Source organism: Eubalaena glacialis, chromosome 1, assembly GCF_028564815.1.
Source record: "Eubalaena glacialis isolate mEubGla1 chromosome 1, mEubGla1.1.hap2.+ XY, whole genome shotgun sequence".
Taxonomy (NCBI): Eukaryota; Metazoa; Chordata; class Mammalia; order Artiodactyla; family Balaenidae; genus Eubalaena; species Eubalaena glacialis.
In genome coordinates this window covers 210,729,182-210,746,248 of record NC_083716.1, presented here as the reverse complement: position 1 = coordinate 210,746,248, position 17,067 = coordinate 210,729,182, and the positions used below count along the sequence as shown (strand labels likewise).

General features: G+C 38.9%; 1 pseudogene; it reads left to right on the top strand.

Annotated features, from left to right (window-relative positions):
- Positions 1-13,359: 13,359 nt before the first annotated feature.
- Positions 13,360-14,835, top strand: LOC133100298 (large ribosomal subunit protein eL6-like; annotated as a pseudogene).
- Positions 14,836-17,067: the final 2,232 nt, after the last annotated feature.

Sequence of the window (17,067 nt, the reverse complement as noted above, 5' to 3'; positions counted from 1 at the left end):
CTCTACTTCACCATAGAGAAAGTTCCAGGCCCTAGCACGGTGCCCTAAACTGTGTTCTTGGACTTGACCAATCCAATGTCTGCTATCAACCTCTTTGCGGGTGGAGTAATAACTGAGGGAAGTGAGATTTGAGCTCCCCCAAGTGGCTGAAGCCTTCTGCTAACCTGGATGGGCGGAATGGGCTTTTGCGGTGTCATGGATTTCTCGGCTCTGTGTGCAATCCATTTATCTTCTTTTGATGTGTTTTTTATAGCGTTTTCTGAAATAACATCATTTTGTGACGAGTTCTTATCCTGAAACATTGAATACTGCAGTGTTTATGACTGGGGTTAGCCCAGAATTTTTCTCAATAATAGATAGTACAATCTGCTATTCCTTCCTTTCTCTTTTTGCCAACCCACATGGCACTATATGTGAACTCATTTTTTTGAGCAAGTTTTTGTTTTTAGGGCTGCATTACAATTAACTTAGCATCAGATTTTCCAAATATTCTATGACCAAGGAGAGAAATAACGCCTGTATGTGATTTACTCTAATGCAGTCCTCAAAACAAGGCATCTAGTTCTATGATTAAGAACAAAATAAAACATACTAAGTTTGATACACATTCCTCACGCCCAAATACCTCAAGAACACAAAACGCAGAGCCCAAGCTTGCAGTACTTCCTGTCTGCTCTGTCTTACGAACTCCTGCCACATATAGAACAAGTCTTGAATTTGGCAATTCTTCTTGCTGCAGCAGCATATTTTCTCATTTAAAAAAAAAAAGTTCTTTCTCCTAAAGAGTAAGATAACCAAAATTAAAAGGTAAACCACAAACGGGAAATACTGCAACTACTATGATAAAGCACTTATATGAGACTCTCAGAGAAAGACTATTACCTCAATCAATAAAAAGATATAAATATTATTTCCAAAAGAGGAAACACTAATGCGCAACAAAATTTGCACATACTTCACCCTCTAAAGAGATCAAAGAAATAAAAATTAAACAAGGTAACATTTTTGTCTATCATATTAACAAAGATGTTTAAAATGCTAAAATGATGCATTTACATACAGTAAAATAGACATTGGACAACTTATTTTTGAAAGCAAGCTGATAACCCCTCCTACACTGTTGGTGGGAAAGTAAATTGGTAGAGCCACTATGGAGAACAGTATGGAGGCTCCTTAAAAAACTAAAAATAGAGTTGCCATATGATCCAGCAATCCCACTCCTGGGCATATATTTGGAGAAAACCATAATTCGAAGAGATACATGCACCCCAATGTTCATTGCAGCACTGTTTACAATAGCCAGGACATGGAAGCAAACTAAATGTCCATCGATGGATGAATGGATAAAGAAGATGTGGTACATATATACAATGGAATATTAGTCATAAAAAAGAATGAAATAATGCCATTTGCAGCAACATGGATGGACCTAGAGATTGTCATACTGAGTGAGGTAAGTCAGATAGAGAAAAATAAATATATAATATCACACATATGGAATCTAAAAACATGGTATAGATGAACTTATTTACAAAACAGAAATAGAGTCACAGATGTAGAAAACAAACTTATGGTTACCAAGGGGGAGGGGACAAATTGGGAGATTGGGATTGATATATACACACTACTATAAATAAAATAGATAACTAATAAGGACCTAATGTATAGCACAGGGAGCTCTCCTCAAGTGGCTGAAGAGAGCCTACATGGGGAAAGAATCTAAAAAAAGAGTGGAGGGACTTCCCTGGCAGTCTAGTGGTTAGGACTCTGCACTTCCACTTTAAGGGGCACAGGTTTGATCCCTGGCCGGGGAACTAAACTCCCGCAAGCCACGCGGCGTGGCCAAAAATATATAAATAAATAAATATAAAAAAGGGTGGATATATTAATATGTATAACTGATTCACTTTGCGGTGCAGCAGAAACTAACACAACATTGTAAATCAACTATACTCCAATAAAAATTAATTAAAAAGAAAAAAGAAAAGCTGATAGCTTTTAAGTCTTATTCCTCTCCGTTCTGCTGCCCCACATCTGGGCAAGCTGGTAAGAAAGCTCAGATGCTCCCTCCTTGATTCAGATAAGAAGTTCCAACTATACAAGCCCTTGCCTGTGCCTGGGAATCCTCACTGGTAGCCCCACCCCTTAACCCAATAAAAGCCAAAGCCAGTCACCCTTCTTGCTCTCGCAAGCCATTTTCAGACATGCTTGGGAGCCTACCCTACTCCTTTCAAAAAGCCTCAAAATGTGAGTAAAAAACCTCTTTCTATCCTCTTGGGGTATGTGTGTTTGTGTGTGTGTGTGTGTGTGTGTGTGTGTATGTGTGAGATCACCAGTCTCGATATCTGAACCAACTTTGGGTAGGAGGTCCATCTCACCTCTACAAAAGCCCTGCTAATAGTTGAGGTGTTAACTTCACACGATTAAGACAGTATTTGCCAGATCCTGAAGAGTGTAAAGCTGTGTTTTTCCCCTTTTGTAATAGATAAATATTTTGTGGAGAGATAACTATGTAAAATCTGATTCTTTACCTCACTTTCCCTCACTAGTTTTGACACCCATTAATGTTAATTATTACTCTAATTTTTGCCAAATGGAGATTTTCTAATATCGTCAATTCTTCTACATTTAGTAATTGGCTTTCTACTCAAAGGAAGACTTCTCTAGCCTTCCTATTTATTTATTTATCCAACTTTACTGAGATATAATTGACATATCTCATATAATTGACACATAACATTGTAAAAGCTTGGGGTGTACAAAGTGATGATTTGATACGTGTACATATTGTGAAGTAATTACTACAGTAAGGTTAGTTAACACCTCCAACACCTCCCATAATTACAGTTATGTGTGTGTGTGTGTGTGTGTGTGTGTGTGTGTGTTGAGAACATTTAAGATCTACTTAGCAACTTTCAAGTATATAACACAGTATTATTAAATATAGCTACCATGCTGTACATTAGATTCCCACTTATTTATCTTATAACTGGAAGTTTTTACCCTTTGACCAATATCTCCATTTCCTCCACACCCTACCCCCAAGCAACCACCACATTACTCTCTGTTTCTATTAGTTTGGCTTTTTTAGATTCCACATATAGGTGAGATCATACAGTATTTGTCTTTCTCTGACTTACTTCACTTAGGATAATGTCCTCAAGTTCCATCCATATTGTTGTGAATGGCAGGATTTCCTTTTTTATGGCTGAATAATATTCCATTGTGTGTATATATTCCACATTTTCTTTATCCATTCACATGTAGATGAATACTTAACGTTGTTTCTATGTCTTGGCTATTGTGAATAATTCTGCAATGAACATGGGGGTGCAGATATCTCTTCAAGATACTGATTTCATTTCCTTCATATCTATACCCAGAAGTAAGATTGCTGGATCATATAGTAATTCTAATTTTAATTTTTTAGGAAACTCCATACTGTATTAATTTTTTAGGAAACTCCATACTGTATTAATTAACAATTAATTAATTGTTCTCACCAACAATGGACAAGAGTTCTAATTTCTCCACAACCTCATCAATACTTACTTGTTATCTTTTATTTTTTGGATAATAGCTATTCTAACAGGTATGAGGTGATATCTGATTATGTTATTAATTTATATTTCCCTGAGAGTTAGTGATGTCAAGCATCTTTTCATTTACCTGTTGGCCTTTTGTATACCTTCTTTGGGAAGATGTCTACCCATTTTTAAATCAGATTATTTGTTTTTTCCTATTGAGTTGTATGAGCTGCTTATATATTTTGGATATGAACATCTTATCACATACATGGTTTGCAAATACTTTCTCCCGTCTTGTAGGTAACATTTTCATTTTGTTGACACTTTTGCTGTGCAGAAGTTTTTTAGTTTGATGTAGACCTACTTGTTTATTTTTGCTTTTGTTACTTGTGTTTTTGGTGTCATATCCAAAAAGTTGTTACCAAGACCAATATGAAGGAGATTTTCCCCTATATTTTCTTCCAGGAGTTTTACAGTTTCAGGTCTTACACTTAAGTCTTTAACCAATTTCAAGTTAAGTTTTGTGAGTGGTGTAAGACAGGAATCAAATTTCATTCTTCTGCATATGAATATCTAGTTTTCCCAACATTGTTTATTGAAGAGCTTATCCTTTCCCCATTGAGTATTCTTGGCTCCCTTGTCAAATATTAGTTGACCGTAAATGTATGGGTTTATTTATGGGCTCTCTATTCTGTTCTATTGTTCTACATGTCTATTTTCATGCCAGTATCATACTGTTTTAATTACTATTGCTTTCTGTTTCTGTAGATGGGACCACAGCAAGTCAGCCACGTGGTTGTGAACTTGTCTTGCCAAAACAGCTCTCCTTGGTCTTGACCTGAACCAGGGTTTCACAGTCTCCTACCTGGTACCCAAAACTCCCATGGAGACACTTTTGTTTGTAGATTTTTACTATTTTTCCAATGCTATGCTGATACCACACTGCCTTGACTATAGTATCTTTATAATAAGTTTTGAAATGAAGCATTATAAGCTCCCAAACTTTCTTTTTTCTTTTTCAAAGTTGTTTGGTTATTCCAGGCCCTTTGTATTTCCATATAAATTGGAAAATGAGATTGTCAATTGCTACCAAAAAAAAAAAAAAAAAAAACTTTTGGGACTCATACTAGACTGTAATTTAGGGAGAATTGGCATCTTAATAATATCTAGTATTTTAATTCATGAACATAGTATCTCTTTATTTAGTTACATCTCTTTTAATTGCATTGTTTCCATTGAGAAGTCTGTGGTTATTCTTATCTTTCTTCTTTCCATGTGTCTTTTTTCTCTGCTTGCTTTTATGATTTTTCTCTTTGTCACTGATATTAAGCAATTTGATTATGATGTGACTTAGTATAGTTTTCTTCATGTATCTTATTCTTGGAGTTTTTCTCATATCTGTGGATTTAGAGTTTTCATCAAATTTGGAAAACTTTTAGCCATTATTTGAATTTGAATGTTTTTTCTGTTCCCACTTACCCCCTTTAGGATCTCCCGTTATATGTGTAGTAGGCTGTTTGAACTTGTCCCAAGTTCACTGAAGCTGGGTTCACTTTCTTCAGTCTTTTTTCTTTCTGCATTTCATTTTATATAGTTTTTATTGCTATGTTTTTGAATTCACTAATCTTTCCTTCTGCAGTAACTAATCTATTAATTCCATCCAATATTTTTTTTTATTTCAGACATATTTTTAATCTTTGGAAGTTTGTTTTGAGTTTTTAAAAATATTTCATGACTCTACTTAATGTATTTAATTTTAATCTACTTTCTTGAATATATGAAATATAATTACAATATCCATTTTGATGTCCTTGTCTACTAATTCTATAACCTATGCTGTTTCTGAGTCTATTTATATTGATTGATTTTTTCCATTGTGGTCCACATTTTCCTACTTCTTTGTATATCTGGTAATTTTTTTATTGGATCACAAACACTGTTAATTTTACCCTGTTGGGTGCTGGATGTTTTTTTCCATATTTCTACAAATATTCTTGAGCTTTGTTCTTGGAGTAAAGATATTTAGAAACAGTTTTACTTTTTTAAGGCTTGCTTTTATACTTCTTTATGTGAGACCAGAACAGCTTTTAATCTAGGGCTAATTTTGTCCCACCGCTGCACAGCATTACCCTTCTGAGTACACTCTCTGACTTCCATAACTTACAAGGTCTATCCACCCTGGCTGGTGGGAATACAAACTCTTCTAAGCCCTATGTGAATCCCAGTGATTATTCCTTCTAGTCCTTTTAGGCAGTTCTTTCCCCAAACTTGAGTAGTTTCCTCACACAAATATGCTTCTCAGTACTCAGGTGAAAGCTCAAAGGGGCAGGGGAGGGGGGGGGGCTTCCCTGGTGGCACAGTGGTTAGGAATCCGCCTGCCAATGCAGGGGACAAGGGTTCGAGCCCTGGTTCGGGAAGATCCCACATGCCACGGAGCAATTAAGCCTGTGTGCCGCAACTACTGAGCCTGCGCTCTAGAGCCCGTGAGCCACAACTACTGAGGTTGCATGCCACAACTACTGAAGCCCACACGCCTAGAGCCCGTGCTCCACAACAAGAGAAGCCACCGCAATGAAAAGCCTGCACACTGCAACTAGAGAAAGCCCGCGTGCAGCAACGAAGACCCAACGCAGCCCAAAATTAATTAATTAATTAATTAAAATTTTTTAAAAAAGAACTTAAAGGGGATATGCTCTTCATATCTTTAGAGCTTTATTGCTCTAAAGAGTCATCTCTTTGGTACTTTGTCCCATGAACTCCAACTGCCGTGGCCTCCCTGGACTCACACTGCCAACACCTCATAGGCTCCAAGGAGAATCCAGTCCTTAGTCTATCTTGGCCAAAAGCAAACATTTTCTTAATGGCATTTTGATGAAGAAAGAAGGGAGAAAGAAAAAAAAGTAAGAAAACAAATACTTTTTAAGAAAGAGAATGGAAGAGTAGGGAAGGAGAAATAAAAGAGGAGGTGGTAAAATTGCTTATAAAATTTTTAATAATACTGGAGAAATCTTATGACACAATATTTTAAAGAATACAAAAGTGTACATACACAATGTGGTCTCAATTATGAAAACACACACACACACACACACACATACACACACAAAGCTGGGCCAGGACTAAGAAAGATGCTTAAAACACTTGCCCATTGGAATAAAATTTTTCTTATTTTTAGTTTTTCTGTATTTTCTATCATTTTAGCAACAATAAGTAGAATTTTCATAACAAAGAAGAAAAAACTATAACTGAGATGAACTGGATTCACCTTAAAATAAGAAGGAAAATAAGGAGAAAAAGATCAAAATGTCTCAAATTTTGTAACAATTATTTTAGGTAAAAGGCTTCTATGAGTTTTCATATCAAGATAAGAAAGTCCACTTATTTATTTATTATTTATTTATTTATTTATTTTATTTTTTTATTTTTGGTTGCATTGGGTCTTCGTTGTTGCACACAGGCTTCCTCTAGTTGTGGCGAGCGGGGGCTACTCTTTGTTGCGGTGCCCGGGCTTCTCACTGTGGTGGCTTCTCTTGTTGCCAAGCACGGGCTCTAGGCGCACGGGCTTCAGTAGTTGTGGAATGTGGGCTTGGTAGCTGTGGCTTGCAGGCTTTAGAGCGCAGGCTCAGTAGCTGTGGCACACGGGCTTAATTGCTCCGCGGCATGTGGGATCTTCACGGACCAGGGCTCGAACCTGTGTCCCCTGCATTGGCAGGCAGATTCTTAACCTCTGCGCCATGAGGAAAGTCCCCGGAAAGTCCACTTATTTAACTTCCCAGAACATCACCACTCACCACCATCACCGCTTCTAAAAATGTAGCCACCAAAGATCCAAGAGACTTGTAATTCCAAATACGACGCTACACAATACTAGGTAAAACTGCCTTCTCCCTTACACTAACCTGAAGACTCTCCAATGATAGTCAGTGGCCAAAAGCCTGCTGGCATTTGAAATGAATGCCAGAAATCGGGCTCCAGCTCTCCCAATTCTTGACTTACTGCGATGATGTTACAAATAGGTTTTCAGATGGGATACTGAACTTTGCAGTAACATTTAAACTCCATAAAATTCAAAGAAAAAGGGAATGTTATTTTAAACAGTCCCAAGAAAAAACAAATCTGTAGGGGTTACTGCATATGAAAACTTAATTCTCTTTGCTAGACTTATGTGCAGCATGTCCTCCAACCATGCTTCCTCTGCCATCTTGTATTGATAAATTCAGTGTTTGTAGGATTTAAAGAGATTTTGTGTAAAGATAGTTTATCTAAATGAACATAAACAAAATAAAAATAGTCTTTCCCCCAAAAAGCAAACATTTTGCCTCTTTGTTCACTGATTTCCCAGTAAAATTCAGTGTTTCTTCTTCTATGTAAACCTTGTATTTGCCATGGCTAACTCAGTTTTCTGCTATTCTGTTCATACATATTAAAGGACTCAATGACATAATTGGCTTTGCTTTTCACTCAGTTGCTTAGGGCTTATAGAAATAAAACGCAAATACCCACAGCTGTTCAAGGCAATCACTCAGCTCTTTGAGAAAAAAATACAGACATAGGGACAGGTGGCCTCAGTCTCAGCACAACATTCAGAATCAAGGGTGCAGCAACTGCAGCTGTGTTTCCAGGAGAAAACAGCAAAGTCCCTGGCTTTCTAGGCTAATTATAGCTATAATATGGACAGGCGAGATCAAGAGAGTGATGTGTCTTGAATCTTGCTTCTCCTGGAAGTTGACCAACCGATATCCAAAGTCTTCCTCTCTGGGAATACCTCAGGATTTCTGATTACCCAGGGGAGGTAGTTCAACAATCCAGAAAATGAGGAGTTAGCAGCAAACTGATTTCTGGTGGTGAAGTCAGTGAAGAATGTACCAGGAGGTCTACCCGCCCTTTCTGCAGATAGCCTGATTGCAATAACTTGACTTTCTAAGTACAGTTGAGCAAAGGCACGAAGACGGAGCAAGGGAAGGCAATAGCTGAGATGGATTTGAAGGAGAATAACTAACTGGGTGATACTGTCTGGTTCTACCCTTAATGTACTTACAGCACGCAGCCTAGTCAAGGCTTCCAACTGATACCCAGGGGGTGTGAGATCGCAGAAGTCATGACTCTTGTTTCAAACATGGCTGTCCTAGCTGCTTCCAGTTCCCTTCAGCCATGGCTACCCCCAGAGCTTGCCTTATGACCCCTTGAATCTCAGAATTCCTGCACAACACTTTTCAGCTTTATTTACATTCCTAACTTCAGATTCATCACAGAATTGGGTTGGGAGTCCCTACTCCATGTCTCAGTCCTACTGGCCACAGCCCTGACCAGGTCATCCCTCCCCGAAGTGGCAAGTGAACCAAATAGCAGCTTAAATCTTGATACCATCTTTCTACCTAAATTACCATAAAGCCTTTCCAAAACAATTCAGCCATTGATTTATGGGCTATATTGGCACTTCTCAAACGTTTTTTATGGCAGCTCTTTTACCTTATTCATTCCTAATTTCCACTGGAAAAAGAATTTGAGAAGAATAATCAAGATGATGATATAAGAAAAAAATCTAACAAAGGGAAAACCTAGCGGTAATTTTTCATATATGCTAATAAATGTTTATTAAGTTAATGAATATGTGTATAACAATAGAACACCATTAACCAGCTGAAGTCAAAACTGATGACGCACTCATAAAGATCAGTCCTTCCAAACTTTATGGACATTCCAATCATCTCCTTTTATGAATTCTAAATTTTAAGAGGTTAGAGGATACCTACTTTCATTGCTTCTATTCAGCATAATACTGGAAGTTCTAGCCAGAACAATTAGGCAAGAAAAATAAATAAAAGGCATCCAAACTGGAAAGGAAAAAGTAAAATGATCTCTGTTGGGAGATGATAGTAATACCAGAGCTGTGCTAAGCCATATTGGAGCCTATGACAAAAGAAAAATTCAGTAATACTGATTCTGTATTTAATTTAAAATTTGATATTTTGTTCATCATTGACTTTTACATTAATTTTGATGTTTTAAAATATGTTTATCCTGACCATTTAGTTTTTTGGTGCTTCCTTAAATTTTGTACCTGAGGTGAGTGCCTCACTTGCTTACCTTAGTCTGGGCCTTGTTTAAAACTCAGCAAGTTTCTAGTTTGTAGTCTTAATCATACCCCGAAAATTATGTCACTTTTCTGTAAGAATGGAAGGAAAATCTTATATCTGCGGATTATTTCCTAACCCATCTGGAGGCTCTTTACCATCTAGGGCTTTTGCATTTGCTGTGCCTTGCCCTGCATTCTCTTCCCGTCTTCACATGGTTTGCTGTCTCTCATCATTAACAGATTAAGTGTCTTATCAGAGAAATCGTCACCAAACTCCTTCTAAAATGGGTTTCTTAATGTCTCTTTTATTATTTGGAACACAGAATCCTATTTGTTTCTTTCATAGCGCTTAAAAAATTGCATTTATGTACATGTTTGCTGAGTTCTTTATCATGTGTACTCCCCCCTGCCATTACTCTATAAGCACCAAGAGGACAGGGACCCTATCTTGTTCACCATTATATCACCATTACCTAACAGAGGGCCTAACATACAGTAGGTTCTTAATATATATTGATTGAATGGGTGAAGAAGCTAAGGGGGATTCAGAAACACCCAGATGAGTTGGGGACCTTCCCAGAGAGAAGACTTTTGCTCTGCTTCCTGTTGAACATCTGGAATGCAATCACCTTATCAGTTCCCCCTACCACTCACCAGAGACCCAAACTCTGAAAGCAAATCAGGTGGTGAGCATGGTTTGGGAGGCATGATCTAGATGGGATTCAGTTATCACTGAAAGCTGGTAAGGGGGTTTGGAAGAAAAAGTACTAGTCAGGGTAGAAGTGGAATGTGTAGTGGGAGGGAAGAGTGTTGTTGCACCAGGGCCAAATGGGAGTTATAACCAGACTTCAAGGGGTTTCCCTAGTACTAGTCAGGACTGGGGTGAACCCGGTCAGCCAGGGAAACCACTGGCCCTGATCAAACCAGAGAGGCCAGAACACAAATTACACTAAGCAACAGCTTCGCCCTGGAATGCATTCAGGCCTGGCACCAACCAGGTGGATGACAGATATTACTAAGGAGCCAGCAGACACAGGTTTATGAACACAGGATGCCCTCTACTTAATACCATAAGATTATATAAGCAAATACACCAAGACACCATCTTGGAGTGAAGCAAGGCGGAAGAAGAGGGGTAAAAACTAAAAGACCAAAGACCAAAAAGACTAGTTAAATTGGTTTTTTTTTAATATTCATTAGTTCTTTTCTTTTTCCTTTCAGTAATACTTTTTTTTGGCCTTGTTAGAGAATTGTACAATAAGCAACTGATTTGCTGTTAATCTATTAAAAATAGAGAAGGATAATTGAAAAATATGCTGAACATCAAAGCTGATCTGGTGCTCAATGGAAAAAACAGAGAACGGACGCTATCATTTTGTCTCAGTCTGCTTAACTTTAGGTTTAAATCATTGAATTGGGCTAAGTTTGTTTTTCTTCTTTCTCCTGTCTTGTAAAGAAGACCACTTCAGTTTTGGAGAACTAAGAATCTACATTTTCTTAACACATTCAAGAGACAGTGTAAGAAAATTAAAAGATTTCACAGCAAATGAACGAAAGAACTCTGATGGGCTATGATTTGGAAACATGGGTCTATATGGCTGATTTGAATACTACCTATTGCTGCTTTTTGTTTGGTCCTAGAATGATTGACTTATAGACTACTACAGCTGGGCAATTCCTTAGTACTCACGTGTTTCAATCTTCCTTATTTGACAAATGAGGAAAGATATTATTTGTTCATCCCAGTTTTGTTCCTTTAAAATGCCATCCTCACCTCACAAGTCATGCCAGAACTCATATGGAAGATGTCCCCACTAAGTTACATGGATCCTCCACCTTCACTTGCCCTGCACTCCCATCCTGTTCCAGGCTCTCACTCTCTGTTAATGCTTCATCCAGACTCTCCCTCCGGTGCATAACTCAATGCCGTATCTCCCCCTTTAGTGGTCTGACTGCAGAGTCGGCTCCATTTCTAAGCAGTTACTCTTGCTATGGCTGTACAGTAAAACGATCTTATGAGTAGCTCCTATCTAGATAAGCTTCTTCCTGGTTTGACCCGGCCCTCAAGACTTCACACCAGTATATTGATCAGTAGGCAACATTCTCAGGTCTGTTCTGACCTTGGCAATGAGAATAAGTATCTTTTTTATTTTTCTACATCTTGATGTCTTCAATTAGATTATAAATTCCTTGAAACAAGGATTATTCATCTTTATATTCTTCCCCACATTACTTAAGACAGTTGCTGGCATATAACTAGTGACAAAAGTATTGGTTAATTGATTTAAATCACTCCCTGATCGCCAATACAACCCCACTCCATATTCTGAGTGAGCAGGGTAGGCAGCTGCTGGCTTGATATAAATTTAGAATTTAGGAAAGCTCTCCCAGCCCAAGGACTGTTTCTCTCTGCCAGAATCCCTAAAATAACCACATTACTCACTGCTGTGAGTCAAGGCCTTGAAAATTCTTGTTAAAATGCAAATGTCATTTGAGAGAGATAACATGAAGTTATCAATACCTATTAATAACATAGAATATTATTAGTTTAGCAGAGAATATCAAAGATCCAGAGGATGGAAGGGCAGACTTAAGTCAACCCCAAAATTTAGGACCTAGTAAAATCAGGAACAGTATCTTGGCAATAGGTGGATGCGTATTGAAAGGAACAATTATCTCAGAAAACTCAAATGAGGTGATAGTAAAAATGCACCTGATACAGTGAAAATATAATTAATAGTAATATAATAACTATTTTTTAGGTACATACGCTGTGTCAGATAGTTTTCTAGGTGCTTTACATATTTTAGCTCACTTTTCATTTCTTCATCTCTAAGATAGGTATAATTATTATTCCACACTTTTAGTTGAAGAAACCAAGGCAGAGAGACATTAAGTGATTTGCCCAATGTCACAAAGGCAGTACGGGGTAGGGCTGGAATTGGAACAAGCTCTCTGGTTCTAGAGTCCCTAGGTTGAACCTCCAAGCCACAGTCTTCGATTGTTGTTTTCGTAATATGGTCATGATTTTAACCACAGAAAGAGGGTTGATCATTCATTCCTCTCAAGCTCACTCACCTACAATCTACGAGTTTCTCCATATGTCTATTCATTTCCATTCCTCCTACAAGCTAACCCAAGTTCTCTTTATTTCTTTTCTAGGAAGCACTCACTGTCTGCTAAGCACTGTGCCAGACCTTATCTCATTTAAGCCTCAGATAAAATATTAATAATTTCTACATGAAGAAACTAAGGCACAGGAGGCTCATTACCTGCCCCCCGCCAAAGTCGTTCTGTAATATTAGTCCTGGGATTTGAACCCACAAAGGCTGATTCCAGAGCCCTTAGTCATATTTCCTGAGTGACCCAACCACATGGTTATCCTACAAGCTTCCTAACTCACCTCCCTTTGGCTGGTCTGTCCCCCAACCCAACTCCCACATCTCAAACCCTAAGGTCCCCTCTCCTGGCTCCTAATCTGTTATTCAAGGAAGTGGAGGCGGAGGCTCCCACCTTCTTCTTGTTTCTCCAGGTATAAGTACCTACTGAATAGCTACTAACACATTTGACTACATTTTTAAAAAGAAGAAGAAATTAAACATTTCTCCAAGGCCACAAACAATTCAACAAACAAAGGGCAACTCAGTGGGGAGTGGGAAGGGGGGAGGAGCAAGAAAGAGGTAGGGGATTAAGAGGAGGTACAACTACTATGTATAAAATAAATGAGCTACAAGGAGCTCTTTCCCATCTTGCAAGATGGCGGGTGAAAAAGCTGAGAAGCCAGATACTAAGGAGAAAAAACATGAAGCCAAGAAGGCTGATGCTGGTGGCAAGGTTAAAAAGGTGAAGAAGGTTAAGAAGGGGAAGCCCCGCTGAAGCCGAAACCCTGTCCTGGTCAGAGGAATTGGCAGACATTCCCGATCGGCTATGTATTCCAGAAAGGCCCTGTACAAGAGGAAGTATTCAGCAGCTAAAGCCAAGGTTGAAAAGAAAAAGAAAAAGAAGGTGGCAGTTCTTGCTACTGTCACAAAACCAGTTGGTGGTGTCAAGAATGGTGGTACCCGAGTGGTTAAATTTTGCAAAATGCCTAGGTATTATCCTACTGAAGATGTGCCCTCGAAAACTGTTGAGTCGGCAAAAAACCCTTCAGTAAGCATGTGAGAAAACTGTGCGCTAGCATCACTCCTGGGACCATTCTGACATCCTCCCTGGGCACCACAGAGGCAAGAGGGTCATTTTCCTGAAGCAGCTGAGCAGTGGCTTGCTACTTGTGACTGGGTCTCTGTCCCTCAATTGAGTTCCTCGGCGTAGAACACACCAGAAATTTGTCATTGCCACCTCCATCAAAATTGATATCAGTGGTGTGAAAAACCCGGAACATCTCACTGATGCTTACTTCAAAAAGAAGCTGCGTAGCTCTATTTACAATAGCCAGGACATGGAAGCAACCTAAGTGTCCATCGACAGATGAATGGATAAAGAAGATGTGGCACATATATACAATGGAATATTACTCAGCCATAAAAAGAAACGAAATTGAGTTATTTGTAGTGAGGTGGATGGACCTAGAGTCTGTCATACAGAGTGAAGTAAGTCAGAAAGAGAAAAACAAATACCGTATGCTAACACATATATATGGAATCTAAAAAAAAAAGGTTCTGAAGAACCTAGGGGCAGGACAGGAATAAAGATGCAGGTGTAGAGAATGGATTTGAGGACACGGCGAGGGGGAAGGGTAAGCTGGGACGAAGTGAGAGAGTGGCATGGACATATATACACTACCAAATGTAAAATAAATAGCTAGTGGGAAGCAGCCGCATAGCACAGGGAGATCAGCTCGGTGATTTGTGACCACCTAGAGGGGTGGGATAGGGAGGGTGGGAGGGAGACACAAGAGGGAGGGGATATGGGGATATATGTATACACATAGCTGATTCACTTTTTGATACAGCAGAAACTAACACACCATGGTAAAGCAATTATACTCCAATAAAAATGTTTAAAAAAATTTTTTTTTTTTAAAAAAGAAGCTGCATAAGCTCAGGCACCAGGAAGGTGAGATCTTCGACACAGAGGGAGAACCACGAGGTTACAGAGCAGAGCAAGGTGGATCAGGAAGCTGTGGACTCACAGACTCTGCGAAGAATCAAAGCTGTTCCTCAGCTCCAGGGCTACCTCCGCTCTGTATCTGCTCTCACAACTGGAATTTATCCTCACAAAGCAGTGTTCTAAACTTCTTACAAAGAACCTAATTAAATAACTGACCCATTTGAAAAAAAAAAAAAAAGCTGCAAGGATATATACAACACAGGGAATAGTACAACACAGGGAATATAGCCAATAGCTTGTAACTATAAATGAAATATAACCTTTAAAAATTGTGGGGCTTCCCTGGTGGCGCAGTGGTTGAGAGTCTGCCTGCCAACGCAGGGGACACGGGTTCGAGCCCTGGTCTGGGAAGACCCCACATGCCGCGGAGCAACTGGGCCCGTGAGCCACAACTACTGAGCCTGCGCGTCTGGAGCCCGTGCTCCGCAACAAGAGAGGCCGCGACAGTGAGAGGCCCGCGCACCGCGATGAAGAGTGGCCCCCGCCTGCCGCAACTAGAGAAAGCCCTCGCACAGAAACAAATACCCAACACAGCCAAGGATAAATAAATAAATAAAATAAATTAAAAAAAAAAAATTGTGAAACACTATGTTGTACACCTGATACTTATATAGTATTGTACCTCAGTTAAACTATACCTCAATTAAAGGGGGGCAATTCAGGAAAATATTTATAGCATATGTAGCAAAGGGCTAATTTTCTTCATTTACAAAGAGCTCTTAGAGATATGTCTCCCCAAAAGGCAAAATTGACATGGGATATAAACAGGTTAAGTCCAATTTAAAATATTTGCACTTAAGAGATGGGCCGAGATAGTGGAGTAGAAAGACCCTGAGCTCACCTCCTTTCCTGGGCACACCAAATTACAACTATTTACAGAACAACCATCAATGAAAAAGGCCAGAACCTACCAGGAAAGATCTTCCACAACTAAAGATAGAAAGAAGAAACCACAACCAGACACAAGAAAAACTTTCTGGCCTCCTTGGACTTTGGACCTTGATCTTGGACTTTCCAGCTTCCAGGACTGTGAGAGATATATGTTTGTTACTTCAGTCACCCAGTCTATGGTTTTTATTATAGCAGCCCAAACGGCCATAAAAGGCCCTTAGCTCTGGGATTTTTTTTTCCTACTTTTTTATTTTATTTTTTTTAATCAGTCATCAATTTTATACACATCACTTTATACATGTCAATCCCAATCGCCCAATTCAGCACACCACCATCCCCACCCCACCGCAGTTTTCCCCCCTTGGTGTCCATACGTTTGTTCTCTACATCTGTGTCTCAACTTCTGCCCTGCAACCCGGTTCATCTGTACCATTTTTCTAGGTTCCACATACATGTGTTAATATACGATATTTGTTTTTCTCTTTCTGACTTACTTCACTCTGTATGACAGTCTCTAGATCCATCCACGTCTCAACAAATGACTCAATTTCATTCCTTTTTATGGCTGAGTAATATTCCATTGTATATATGTACCACAACTTCTTTATCCATTCGTCTGTTGATGGGCATTTAGGTTGCTTCCATGACCTGGCTATTGTAAATAGTGCTGCAATGAACATTGGGGTACATGTGTCTTTTTGAATTATGGTTTTCTCTGGGTATACGCCCAGTAGTGGGATTGCTGGATCATATGGTAAATCTATTTTTAGTTTTTTAAGGAACCTCCATATCGTTCTCCATAGTGGCTGTATCAATTTACATTCCCACCAACAGTGCAAGAGGGTTCCCTTTTCTCCACACCCTCTCCAGCATTTGTTGTTTGTAGATTTTCTGATGATGCCCATTCTAACTGGTGTGAGGTGATACCTCATTGTAGTTTTGATTTGCATTTCTCTAATAATTAGTGATGTTGAGCATCTTGTGCTTCGTGGCCGTCTGTATATCTTCTTTGGAGAAATGTCTATTTAGGTCTTCTGCCCATTTTTGGATTGGGGTGTTTGTTTCTTTAATATTGAGCTGAATGAGCTGTTTATATATTTTGGAGATTAATCCTTTGTCCGTTGATTCGTTTGCAAATATTTTCTCCCATTCTGAGGGTTGTCTTTTCTTCTTGTTTATGGTTTCCTTTGCTGTGCAAATCTTTGAAGTTTCATTAGGTCCCATTTGTTTATTTTTGTTTTTATTTCCATTACTCTAGGAGGTGGATCAAAAAAGATCTTGCTGTGATTTATGTCAAAGTAGCTCTGGGATTTTAAGTTACTTCTCCCTACTCCTTTTCCACTCCTCTTCCTCCTTCCCAGTCCAATGCACCATATGACCCAGCAAAACAATTTACTCACAGATTCTTACTTCTGTATGCTGGGAGATACTCCTCCATGGGTCTCTCGTGTTCCTACATGTCTT